The sequence below is a fragment of the Protopterus annectens genome, chromosome 16.part0 (assembly GCF_019279795.1).
Source record: "Protopterus annectens isolate FY-2018-M chromosome 16.part0, PAN1.0, whole genome shotgun sequence".
Classification (NCBI taxonomy): domain Eukaryota; kingdom Metazoa; phylum Chordata; order Ceratodontiformes; family Protopteridae; genus Protopterus; species Protopterus annectens.
The window spans coordinates 391,494,054-391,506,390 of NC_056750.1; the positions used below are offsets into that span (position 1 = coordinate 391,494,054).

A 12,337-nucleotide genomic window follows, 5' to 3' on the forward strand; every position below is an offset into this window, starting at 1 on the left:
GCCTGTACAGCTTCACATTGCAGTATAGAGCTGTACACATTTTGGTGCATTATCAGCATTTTATTTGGCTGGGTTCTTTGCCTTACTGTTTCCATCTCCAAATATCCCACTGCAGCTTAATGGGATTATATTCATGATCTTTGCTTATTAAAACCTTATGTTAGAAAATTGGTTGTGGTATACTGAATATTTTTTTTTTTTTTTTTTTTTTTACAGAGAACATTCTCCATGCAGCTTTATCTTATGACAGGGATCTGTAAACTAGAAATCCCTAGAGTTTTCTGATGAAAAGCCTGATATATGATTTTTTTTTCTGGCCCCTGGATTGACACTTATTTCTAGTCCACTTTATATTCAGTATTGTACTGTATGTGTAACTCTTCAGAAAGAAAGGCAGTGACGAGGCATTAGGTATGGTCAGGATGTGGATCTCCACGCAGAGGTGATCTGGACATGCTCTCCCTATAAAGATATTCTAGCAGTTGGAGCAATTAGTTAGATGATGGGATCAGATGGACACTGGTTTAGAAAAGATGTATGTTTTGGGAAAGATGGGATTTTCTTAAGTAGTTTGGCAACTTTGTTTTTCAATCTAGATGGGTGGAGAGTGCATTGCAGTAAAGGTCTGAAGCAGTGGAGAGGGCATATTTGAAATAGACTAGCAAGAGCACACATCTATGTATTTGGGCTTCCCAGAGACCAGTGGGCAGACATTTAAAATTACTTTTCATGTCCAAAACGTTGTAAAAGAATAAGTCTAGAACACCTGGGATCTTGTGCACCTCTGGGTTGCCTCTCCATCTGTAATTTTTTTGTTTTTTTCTAGCTGTCTTCTTACAGTATACCTGTAATGAAGATGACAGACAGCATATGGTGAATCTCAGAAATTACTGACTCTCTGGGGTAGAAAGGATGGAAAAAAACATGAATTATGACAAAGCAATACTAAAAACTTTACTAAGAATGGTACTTAATAAGTCATATCTTTTTGATGAGCAGTCATTGTGTATGTCTGATAAGAACTGCCTAACACCTTTTACACAGTTTAGTTTTTCTGGGTGCAAATAATTTTTTTAGTCTTTTTCTCTTGTTGGATTGATGTTTTGTATTATTTTAGCTTTGCAAATCCATAAGAGACTTAAAATCAAACCATACTGCATATTTCATCTGCAAAATAATAAATTCAGGTCTTTTTGATTATTGGCAGTCAGCAGATTTCATTTTCCTAGGAGGAATTCATGAAACATAAAACAGCAGAATATTCTCAATCAGTATTTACTTTAAAACAAACTAATACAATTTACTGCTAAAAGGCTGCCATAGTATCAAGTAGAGCTTGTTCACTTGAAAAGAGACTGTTATTGTGTATGTAGCATTTAAATTTGCATTCATTTGCTGTACTTACAGGCAGTTAGTTAAGGTAATGAGCTACATAGACTGCATATGTGAACCCTCTTCTACTTGAGCAGTCAACCAATGCACAGCATGTTGATAGCGGCAACTCATATTGATGCCAGGTAAAATGCATGTCACCAGTGTGAACTGTATTGTGCACTTAGTATGTGGGAAAGACCCCTGCATGCCCCCATAGGTTCATAGGTTAGTACTAGGCTAACTGCCCTTGTGAGCCATTTTAAGCCTAGCCATTTATCCTTTGTGAGACTCAAACCATGTACCTTGTGTTTGTAAGGCAAACACCTTAACCATTAGGCCACCCTATGGAGGAGTATTGTTATTTTACATTCCCCCCTACCTTTATATTAACACCCAGAGATTGCAGAACCAAAGAGGGAAAAAAGTGAATATTTTATTTTCCAGTAAAACAAAACATTAAGGTTTTCCCCAAGGATAAGATTGTAAAAATAATAAGTGGTTGTTGGAATGCCTAGTAAATGGGAAACTAAATGAAAGGTGTCACCATATCTGAAATACAGAAATATTTGCATGCATATCCATGTAGCTGCAGTTCTATTGTCTGTTATTTCTTGTGTGTGTAGGTAATATAACGGAGAAGATAGACTTATGTAATTAGGAACAGCATTATTTTATAACCTCTTTGTTAACACAAAGGTACTGATAAAACAAACGGAAATAAGCTGCTTATCAGCAGTAACTGTTTCACTGACCAGGAATATAATTGAGATATATATTTATGTATATGAAAAAAAAAACTTATTTTGCTTTTCCCAGTTTACTTTGTAAATTGAACATCTCAAATGGTGGACTGCATTGTAAAATACTAACTTCTCTATACATATCTGAGCCATTGTGCTGAGTTATCTTCAGTTTCAGGAGTGATTTACATCCATCTCATGATGCTTTAAAAACATAGCATGTAAATACTTGGTATATCTATTTCAGTGTCATCAGGATTTTTGACTGGGTTCTTTGCTTTACTGTTTCCATCTCAAAACATCAGAGTCTCTCAGTAAGATTATGTCCACAATCATCAGTTATTAAAACTGTCTTATATGTAGTCTTTTGTGTTTCAGGACTATATAGCTTCTTTTTTCAGCATGATTTTGAGAATGCACTGTTGGAAGAGATTATAGATTTGTATGTATAAACTTGCAGTATGTCATGACATGACCTCATTAGGAGATTTTGTTTCACTTTTCACCTGATCCCTCTGATCTTTAGGCCTCAACCTCCCACATGTCCTATAAAGTTGTTCCTTGTACAAAGGTGAGAGCCCTATGGCACTTTTGTTTTTCAGGGGGCAAGCGGCAAGAGATGTGTTGCCATCTGTGGGGAAGCAGGAATTTTTCTAATAGCCCTATCATTTCACCCTTTTTGTATACACCATTTTTTTTGACCAAATTGTTTTTCATGCAATGATGTTTGTTAGAATGCCACTGTCAATTTTGCAAGTAATGCTGCCTCAATCGGGCTCATTGTCCAATTAAAACGATAGCATCTCTTCTGGTCTGTAGTGTCCAGTAGGGATTCAGAACAGAGTCTAAACTCCAAGTCATGTACTTCTCTGACACTCTCCTCTAGAGAGAATGGAACAGACATGCATTCCTTTCTCACTCCCCAGGCCAGCTTCTCAATACCCAGGCTGTTAATCAAACCCAGAATGCTTGGGTCATTCTTGAGTGGAGGTTATATCTCTGTATGCCCGCTATGCCACAGTGCTGCTTGAATGTTAAAGCTGTAAGGATGACTCACAATGGAAATAATTAAACAATTAGCTTTCTAAGATGCAGTTTCCTTTCATAAATAGGATTTTTGATTTGTTTAAAGGGTCTGTTAATAAAAGAAAACAAAAATGTAAATTGGAATAAGACAGTGCTGTCAGACACAGCTGTTGTCATTATTTTATAATTTTGTAAATAAACTGAACTCTCCGGAGCATGCTATAACTCCTGTCCCCAGCACATATACACACATTCTATATTGAAAGGGAAACATGTAAAGTGGAATGCTGATTTTTAAAACAGTTCACTTTTGTAAAAATATATGCTGTAAATTTTCAGACATGGAGATTTCATAGAACAGGGCAACACTGAATCTTTGTTACCTACAGTTAAGCATTGTATCACTTTAGCTGATATAAGCTGCACAATGAGAATCATTAAACCACTAATTCCTGACCTTTTCTCAGTGAGAGGTTTCATTCTGTGGTCTGGCAGATCTTGGATTGAGTGATAACAAGTTCTAATTACAAATAGACCGAAAGTGAACAAGAAGTGTACAAGTTTTATCTATTCTTTCTTGTGCCTAATCTTTATTTTAGCTGTGTACCCTTAAGAATTAAATGGTAATGCAAACATTTAGTATACAGTCATACCCACTGCCCAGAAATCCATCCGTCCACATAAATAACCCCTTTTTTTCCTATTTTTGCACATAGGGTTGTGGTGCAACTACAACAGTGACACTCCTCTAGAGCTAAGGTTTACACCACCAGGTGGCTAGCTCTGCTGTGGTTGTTTTTCCACACCACACACTCACATGCACATTCATACCTATGGCCAGTTTAGTGTGTCCAATCCACCTACTGCATGGCTTTGGAATGTGCGAGGAAACCACAGCACCCAAAGGAAACCCTTTGCAAACACAGGGAGGACATGCAGACTCAGCACAGGAAGCACCTCAGCTGAGAACTGAACTGGTCTACCCCTTGTTGTGAGGCAGCAATGCTATCTGCTGCACCACTGTGCCACTTTAATTTCCATTTTGCATCTCCAACGGGATAGTTTAGATTATATATTCATTCTTCAATCTTACAGGCAGATGTAGCTTTGTACTATTAATAACCAGCAAAATGTTCATTAAGGAGCTTCTTTCTACAGTAATATACAGGGAACAGACTGAAATGGTGGTATTTGGGGGGTTATTGCCTGCTTAAACTAACTCCATGGAGCTGTAATCAGTACAGTACCACTCCTTCCCAATTACCTACTTTTTAGTCATCCATGCAGAACCCAGACCTGTAGCTACCTTCACAGAAGCAGGAGAAGAACTATTTTCCTGTTGCTGGTAAAAGTTTTTCCCCGCTTTGTCTTGCAAGTATTTGACCTGAAGATGTAAACTGATGTTAAATTGGTAAAATAAATAAATAACGGGTCATGAAGTTTTACTGTTTATTCTGTCTTGACTTACCAATGGTTTAGAACTGTAATACTGCGCAAGTTACTGCTTAATGGAATAAGGTTTGTTTACATGATTGTACATGTACTATATATTAGCTATGTGCTTCTGTCGCAAGTTTTCCACTGCACCTTTGGTTCTCCCTCTCTATCTCAGTATTTAGTACATCAGTTCTGTCTGGCTGAGTGACTTGCTCAGTCTCGCACAGTAGGCAAAAGGAGGTGGAAAGAATCAAACTATGTATCCTCGACTACAGTAAGCTACCCTGCACATTCCATCCAGAATCTATATTCATAGCCATCTGGAAAATGAACCATGCCAATGAAAAATCATGATTACCTTGTCATGCTGTGCTGGAGATGTGAACATGTCTAAAATGGGCATACTGGATGGTTCAGAGGCTTCAAGGAACTAGCAAAGTCCAAAAGAAAAGCATACTGCAGAAAATACAAATGCTTCCCAATGGGTGGGGGGATGGATCAGCTGCCATAGTCAGGGAAATATGTATGATGTTGTAAATAAGATTCTATAAGCTCGTTTAATTACAATAATGTGTTGTCTGTAACACTAAAAGAAGTTAAGACTGCATGAATGATTTTTTGAAGGTTATCATGTCTAAGACTCCAGATACCCATGAGATTCTACATTATTAATGAGGACCTTTGGGTCATTTTTACATCTTTCTATCCTTCCCCTTTGTGCACTACAGAGATAAGTAGAAGTTGGGATTTTAAACAGATCAAGACAGCACTTCTCAATTGTGCATTAGATAGGATAATAACTCATCTCCTGCTACTGTCTTTGACCTTCTGTTCTTTTAGCTTAGGCTTCTTTTAATCAGCATTGAGGCACCTTTACTTGAAAAGAGGGTATAGGGGTGCCATGTTCTTCTTACCTATCTTTCACAAAGTCTGACAACTTCTCACTCTTTAAGTGTGATTGGTTGAACCACCGTTATGTTTCCCTTATTTCTTCCTGCAAGTTTTAGGACTTTAGATCTTTTAACAGGGGTTCCAAGGCTTTGAACATTAAATATGAATATCAGCAAATGACCAGTTGTGAAAAGAAAATGAAGGCAAACAGTATTATACTGAACATTAAGCACCATGGTCCTTGAACATTCCTACCAAAGTGATAACTAATGCCATGTGCTTAAGTACTAGTGAACTCTTAATCATTGGTGATTAGATTTAGTGACTTACCTGTTAGAAGAAACAGCTGGTTAAGCTGAATTAGTGCTCACTTTTAATAGTGTTAAGATGAATGAACTTGGTACAGTCGCTACAGTCTCCCTGTTATGCTTATATTGGTGAATTGCTTGTGCCAGCAAGAAGAGAAGGTTTCTCTTGCTTTGTTGTGACATCTGGAAAACAAACAAGAAAAGTAAATTATCACAATCTTGGCAGAATGAGATAAAAACCTGTTTAAAACAAGAACTAAGCTAGATTTACAAGTAAGAGTAAGTTTATTCATTACTCAGGACCTCTGTTGCTTGGGAGTTTTAACAAGAATCAGTAGTCACCTAGTAAGCAGTAGCAATCTATGGGTCTATATTACCATATGGAATGGTAATAATGCCGAATGCTCATATGAGCGAATATTCACGAGAACGAACTTGTGTTTTTGGGGTCGTGGTACAGTGAGGATTGGAATATTTGCCCTTTCCTCACTGTAGTGCGACCTCGGAGTTGGAATATATATTTAGTGGGGGGTGCAGCCCCCCACAATAGCAAGTTCCTTCTCGTGAATATTCGCTCATATGAGCGTTCGGCATTATTACCATTCCATATGGTAATATAGACCCACAATCTAAGGGTAACCTGCATGATATACTTAGATAGCCACCAAGTCATCAGCTTTTAGGAGCCTTGCAACTCCATACTAAATCTCATACTGTGAACTAACAACTGTAATGAAAACCAACTACTCTGAAAAAATCCGTAGTTTTCCAGAACTCTGCACCAATTTTTCTATGTGAACTGTGGCTGAAGGTACTGAAAGTAGAACGTTTGGTGTAGACTTAGGGGATACCAGGGGTTTATCTCGCACACCAGTTGCACAGACCCTTTTGTGTGTCAAGGGGCATATAGACTCAGATGATGACATGGAGAGGGTGGTAAAGAGGCTTCTTAGGACAGCAGCATTAGCCAAAATACTTTCGGGCCCATCCCAAATGGAAATGATGCTGACAGCCCAAACAACACCTGTCTTGATTCCTCCTCCAACTCCTCTGAGTTCAGAGCCAGAGTGTATGGAAGTCGTAGTGGTGGAACCGTCGGTTCTACTAACCTCTTCTGGTCTTTCGGTTCCGACTACTACTCCGATCTCCTCAATACCCCTTTCTGTCGAGGGATCTGGGAGCCGACCCTCCCTTGTTGGCTCTGAGGGGGGGAGCGGAATCGAGGTGATGAGGAGCATACTGTCTGCTGAGACAGCTTCATCCTTGGCTCCATTAGCTCCTTTGCCTTCGATGCTGGTGTCCGCCTCCGAACCTCCTCTCCACCCTAAGCATAGGGAACCCATGCTCCAGGATGCCCCATTGGGCAATCCCACATCGTCCAAAACCTCCCTTGAGCATCCCTCAGAGGTCCCTCAGAAGAGGACTTGCAAGAGGAAGCATGTGGACTCCCCTGAGTCCTTGACATCAGACACAGACTTGGATGACTCAGAAGGGTCCCCACGATCCCCCTCTGAAGATGTCTCCTTTTCAGACATCTTAGAAATCCTTAGACAGAGGGGTGACTGGAAGACCTTTGCCCCTTCTGAAGATGAGTCAGTGTACCTGGATGCATTAGTTTCCCGACCCTCCACCTCTTGGGTATCTCCTCCTTTTGACCCACTATTGCAAGTAGTGAGTCGGAAAGCTTGAAGCTCTCCAGACACGATGGAACCAGTTCCATGGAGGACCAATAAATTCATTACAGCCCCTGAAGACAGGCTCTTCTTATCTAAAGGTGTTCCCATTGATGCTATGAGGGTGGCAGCAGCCACCAAGAAGGAATTAGTGGAAACTTCATCTGTCCATCCGCTGAATAAAGAGTCTCATATGATGGACAGATACGGGAAGCACATGTTTTCTTCGGCAACCTTTACACTCAGGTCATTGAACTATTTGTCCCACTTTACAAGGCTTCAAAGGAATCTCCTTAAGGAGTTAGGAGATACCTTACAGGATCGTACAGCTGCGTGAGCCTCAGACAAGGCGGCTTCTCAGCTTGCGAACTTGATTTCAGTGGTTAACTCCTCCATGTGGCTCATTTCTTATGCAGCTGATGGGGTGAGCAGGGCGGCAGGCACAGGAGTAGCCTTACGCATACACTTCTGGATGCGCCTTTGTCATTTTTCGGAGCCCTTCAAGTCTTCCTTTACCAATGCCCCCTTTGAAGGCTCGTCCCTGTTTGAGTGTCAGGTAAAAGAGACTCTTACCAGGTGTGAACAGGATGGCAAAACTCTCTCTGCCGTGGGAGTACGTTTTTCTGCTCCATCTAGGCCCTATCCTAAAGGCCAGAAGAGTGGGAAAAAGTGGTTCCAGAAATCCCAGGGAGCTTCGCCTGACACACACACACAATTTTCACCCAGGGACAGAGGGGGAAATAACAATGGAAGATGCCGACCTTGTGGCGGGGGGGGGGGTCTGCAGAATCAGGGTGACAGAGATACCTTTTCTGGTAGGCCCTTCCAGCACTCCTGAAGGGAGGCCTGACTGTCCAACTCTGGAGACAATCATGGGGAGATTGTCCTTGTACCCAAAAGCCTGGCAGACAATCACAGAAGATACATGGGTACTATCCATAATATCCCGAGGTTACAATATCTCCTTCTCCATACTTCCCCTGTCAAAAAGACAATACTCTATCCCAGATGTTCCACCCAGTCTTCGGGATCAAGCAAACCTAGAGGTTCAAAGGTTGCTAAGAAAAAGGGTCATCCAGGAAGTCCCCGCAGACCAAATCGGATCCGGAACTTACTCAAGGTCTTTTTAGTTCCAACGAAAACAGGACTGGAGACTCATTTTGGATCTCAGCAGGTTGAACAACAGTCAAGAAAACAAAGTTCTGGATGGTAACACTGCAGTTCATTCTTCCCTTTCTGGGACAGGACAATTGGATGTGCTCTATTGATCTCCAGGATGCGTACTACCACATAAAAATGGACAGATGGTCAAGGAGATATCTATGCTTCTGGCTGGGAGCCAGTCACTATCAGTTAAGAGCTCTGCCCTTTGGTCTCACCACAGCCCCCAGGATGTTCACCAAATGCATGTCAGTAGTTGCGGCTCACCTGAGGCGTCAAGAATTCCAGGTGTTTCTATATCTAGATGACTGGCTCCTTACTGCCACCACCGAGCATCAACTAATCAGGGTAAATGAATACACAATATGCTCTGGTTCTCAACTTGAGATCACCATAAACTATGAAAAATCTTTCTTGTTGCCTTGTCAATATATTACATTTATAGGGGCAGATTTAGACACAAGGGCCATGAAAGGAAAGCTGCCTCAAGAAAGAGTATCAATGATCCGTTGCCAAGTTATCATGCTGTTCACACAAAAGAGGATTCAAGCTAGATTTGTCCTCAAGGTCCTGGGTTCTATGGCAGTGGCAATCACTCTGGTCCCTATGCCTCGCCTCCACATGAGAATTCTACAGTGGCTTCTATTTGCACTCCATTTCAGGATTTACCCATGTCACATCAGATTCTGATCACAGAATCCTGCAAAAGGGATCTGGAGTGGTGGCTTCACTCCCCTGTGGTGACAATAGGCAGGCCGGTTCTACCTCCCAATCTGTAGCCACAGTGACTATGGACTCTTCCCAGATGGGGGGGCATTATCTGGGACATAATGTTCAAGGGACTTGGCAGGAATACGAGTACCACTTGCACATCAATGTCCTGGAGATGAGGGTGGTGCTCCTGGCGTTGCAAGCACTTCAGGACTGTCTACCTACAGGGGCTATAGCAATTCAGTGGGACAATATGTTGGTAGTATGGTACAATAACAAACAGGGTGGAACCAGATCTTACCCCTTGTGACGCATATGGCAATGGAGATGTCTTCCCACTGCTTTCTGGTTGCACTGCACATCCTGGGGAAATCCAGCGTGATAGCAGACAAGCTCAGCCGGGCTATCCTGATGGCCCATGAGTGGTCCCTGAAGTAGGAAGTTGCGGACTTGATTTTTCCCAAATGGGGCCAACCATGCTGTAATCTGTTTGCCACCCCCCTCAACAGCTACTTTACCCTAGTCCCACCACTGGGACAGTCACCCAGGGATGCACTTGTTCACGATTGGTCCCTGGGACTGCTTTACGCTTTTCTACCTTTTCCCCTAATCCCCAAGGTTCTTCAGAAAGCACAGTCGTTGGGTTGCAAATTAATCCTCATTGCCCCATACTGGCCTTGTCAGATATGGTTCCCATTCCTTTTGCCTCACCTGCAAGGGGAGCCTTGGATCCTGGACCCAGTGCCAGATCTTTTGATGCATCAGTTGGCGGCTCTCCATCCTTCTATTCAAACTCTCAAGCTCACAGCTTGGTTTCTCCACTTCCAGTCTTAGCTAGGCTTCCCGATGTTTCTCCAGCAGTTAAACACATTTTGATTTCCTCCCATAAGGCCACTACTAGGAGACTTTATGTCAGTAAATGGAAGAGGTTCTCTTGTTGGACAGGCAAAAATCAGGTTGATCCCTTTACTGATCCCATTTCAAAGATTCTTGAATTTCTTGCTGAAACCTTTGACCAAGGAACAGCTGCAGCTACTATCCAAGTTCAATTAGCTGCCATTTCTAATTTCAATATGGGAGAAATGGGTTCCAATATCATGTCCCATAGGTTATGCAAGGCATTCCTAAGAGGTACTACCGGAATCTAAATTTAGTCTTAGACGCTCTGATTCTTCCTCCCTTCGAACCATCTGCTTCTTGTTCGCTCAAATTTCTGACTTGGAAGACCCTTTTCTTGGTTGCAATTACATCAGCTAGAAGGGTTTCAGAATTAAAGGCCTTGTCTATTTGTCCCCCGTAATTGATTTTCCATAAAGATTGGGTTTCTCTCAGAACCAACCCCTCCTTCTTACCCAAGGTAAGTTATGATTACAATTTGAATCATTTCATAGAGCTTCCTGTGTTCTTCCCTAATCATGGCAACTAAGCAGAGTATAAGCTTTATCGACTGGACGTTCATAGACAGTTAAGTTTCTATTTGCACAGGACCAAGGACTTTAGAAAATCTGACCAATTGTTCATATCCTTTGCGGACAATAAAAGTCTCAAAGGTGACTTTATTAAAGTGGCTTTCAGACACTATAAAACATGTCTGCGAGTTGCGAAAATAAAAAATTCCAGGGAAGATTAAAGGGCACTCAACAAGGGGCCCTGTCTACCTCTATTGCCTTTCAAGCTAGATTGCCTTTGGATTCGATCTGTGCAGCAGCTACATGGGCTAATCCTCATACCTTTATCACTCATTACAAAGTAGATGTGGCCTCCCGGAACAGGGCATCCAATGGTTCCACAGTCCTGAAGAGTTTTTTCCAGTGAGCCACCCAAGAATCAGGTGCTGGGGATACTGTCCCAAACAGCAAGAAAGAAGGCAAGATATGGACAACATAGCATAAAGAAGTTATGTACTCACTATAATGTTCCATGTTTGTTATCCTTGATCTCACCTTCCTTCTTGCGTCCCCCCCCCCTTCCTGGAGGATCGAGAGGAATCCCTTGTTCTATTGGTTATACTGGCTGGGTTTCCTTTATACCATACCTTATGGTTAGTCTCAGTCTACTACTATTACTATTGTGGAGGGGTCACACCTTTATATGTAGGTGTCATTGGATATGTAAAGTAGAGTATATTTCTTGTCTATTTATATGGTCCAGTGCTGGGTTATCACAAATGAGATCTGGGTAACTACCACTAGGCATGCTGGGATAGGGCCAAGCCTCGAGCCAGTAAAAGCTCTCGAGCTATAGTATACAGCCAAGTTGGAGCCGAGGATCGGCTCCAAACCTGGACAGCAAGAAGGAAGGCGAGATAATGGACAACAAACATGGAATGTTATGGTGAGTACATAACTTCTTTTTCTGCATGCATGGTTCCCACAGTGCCCATTTCGTCTATGAAATTTGCTCCTACCCTTTTCTAGAGATCCCACTTCTAATTATTTTATCTCTTTTACTATAGCCACTGCTTCCAATACGGTTACTTTAGAATTTGATTTCCATTTTCTAGTACTTGTTCTTTTGGCAGCCACCAAAATTAAACTCAGCAAGGCCTAAGTATTTCTAGGCAATTCCAATTCTGCATCACAGCTTGAAAAAAAAAGAAAAATAACTTCTTTAGTTCCACTAATTTGCATACCCAGTACTTCTGACAGAGTCATCTGCAAAGAATTTTTAAAGTCTATTAACTCATTACATTCCAAAAAATATGTTCCCAGTTACCTCTTTCTTTCCCAGTACAGCTCCACCATTTGTACTCTACCCGAGGAAAAATTCTTTGGAGTCTGCTTGGGGTATAAAAATACCTATGCAAATTCTTCCAAGCAAAAATCCCAAATCATCTAGACTTTGGTGCATATTTGAGAACTGTACATATATCCCCCCATTCATTGTTCCTTTGGGAATTGCTTATCCAGTCTCTGGCCTAATCCTTTCTAACCTCCACTGATTGATTCCTATACTTATACAATATTTCTTATGCCCACGGGTCAAGCACTGCCATGCTTCAAAGGGCCTTTTTGGA

General features: G+C 41.5%; 1 long non-coding RNA gene across 3 annotated transcripts in view; it reads right to left on the bottom strand.

Moving 5' to 3' along the window:
• The window catches only part of LOC122790798, a 280,435-nt gene that overhangs the window by 173,950 nt on the left and 94,148 nt on the right, over positions 1-12,337 (bottom strand). For all 3 annotated transcript variants that reach the window (XR_006363040.1, XR_006363038.1, XR_006363039.1), the window contains one exon: positions 5,799-5,959. This is a non-coding gene — a long non-coding RNA (uncharacterized LOC122790798). The remainder of the gene's footprint in view (positions 1-5,798; positions 5,960-12,337) is intronic.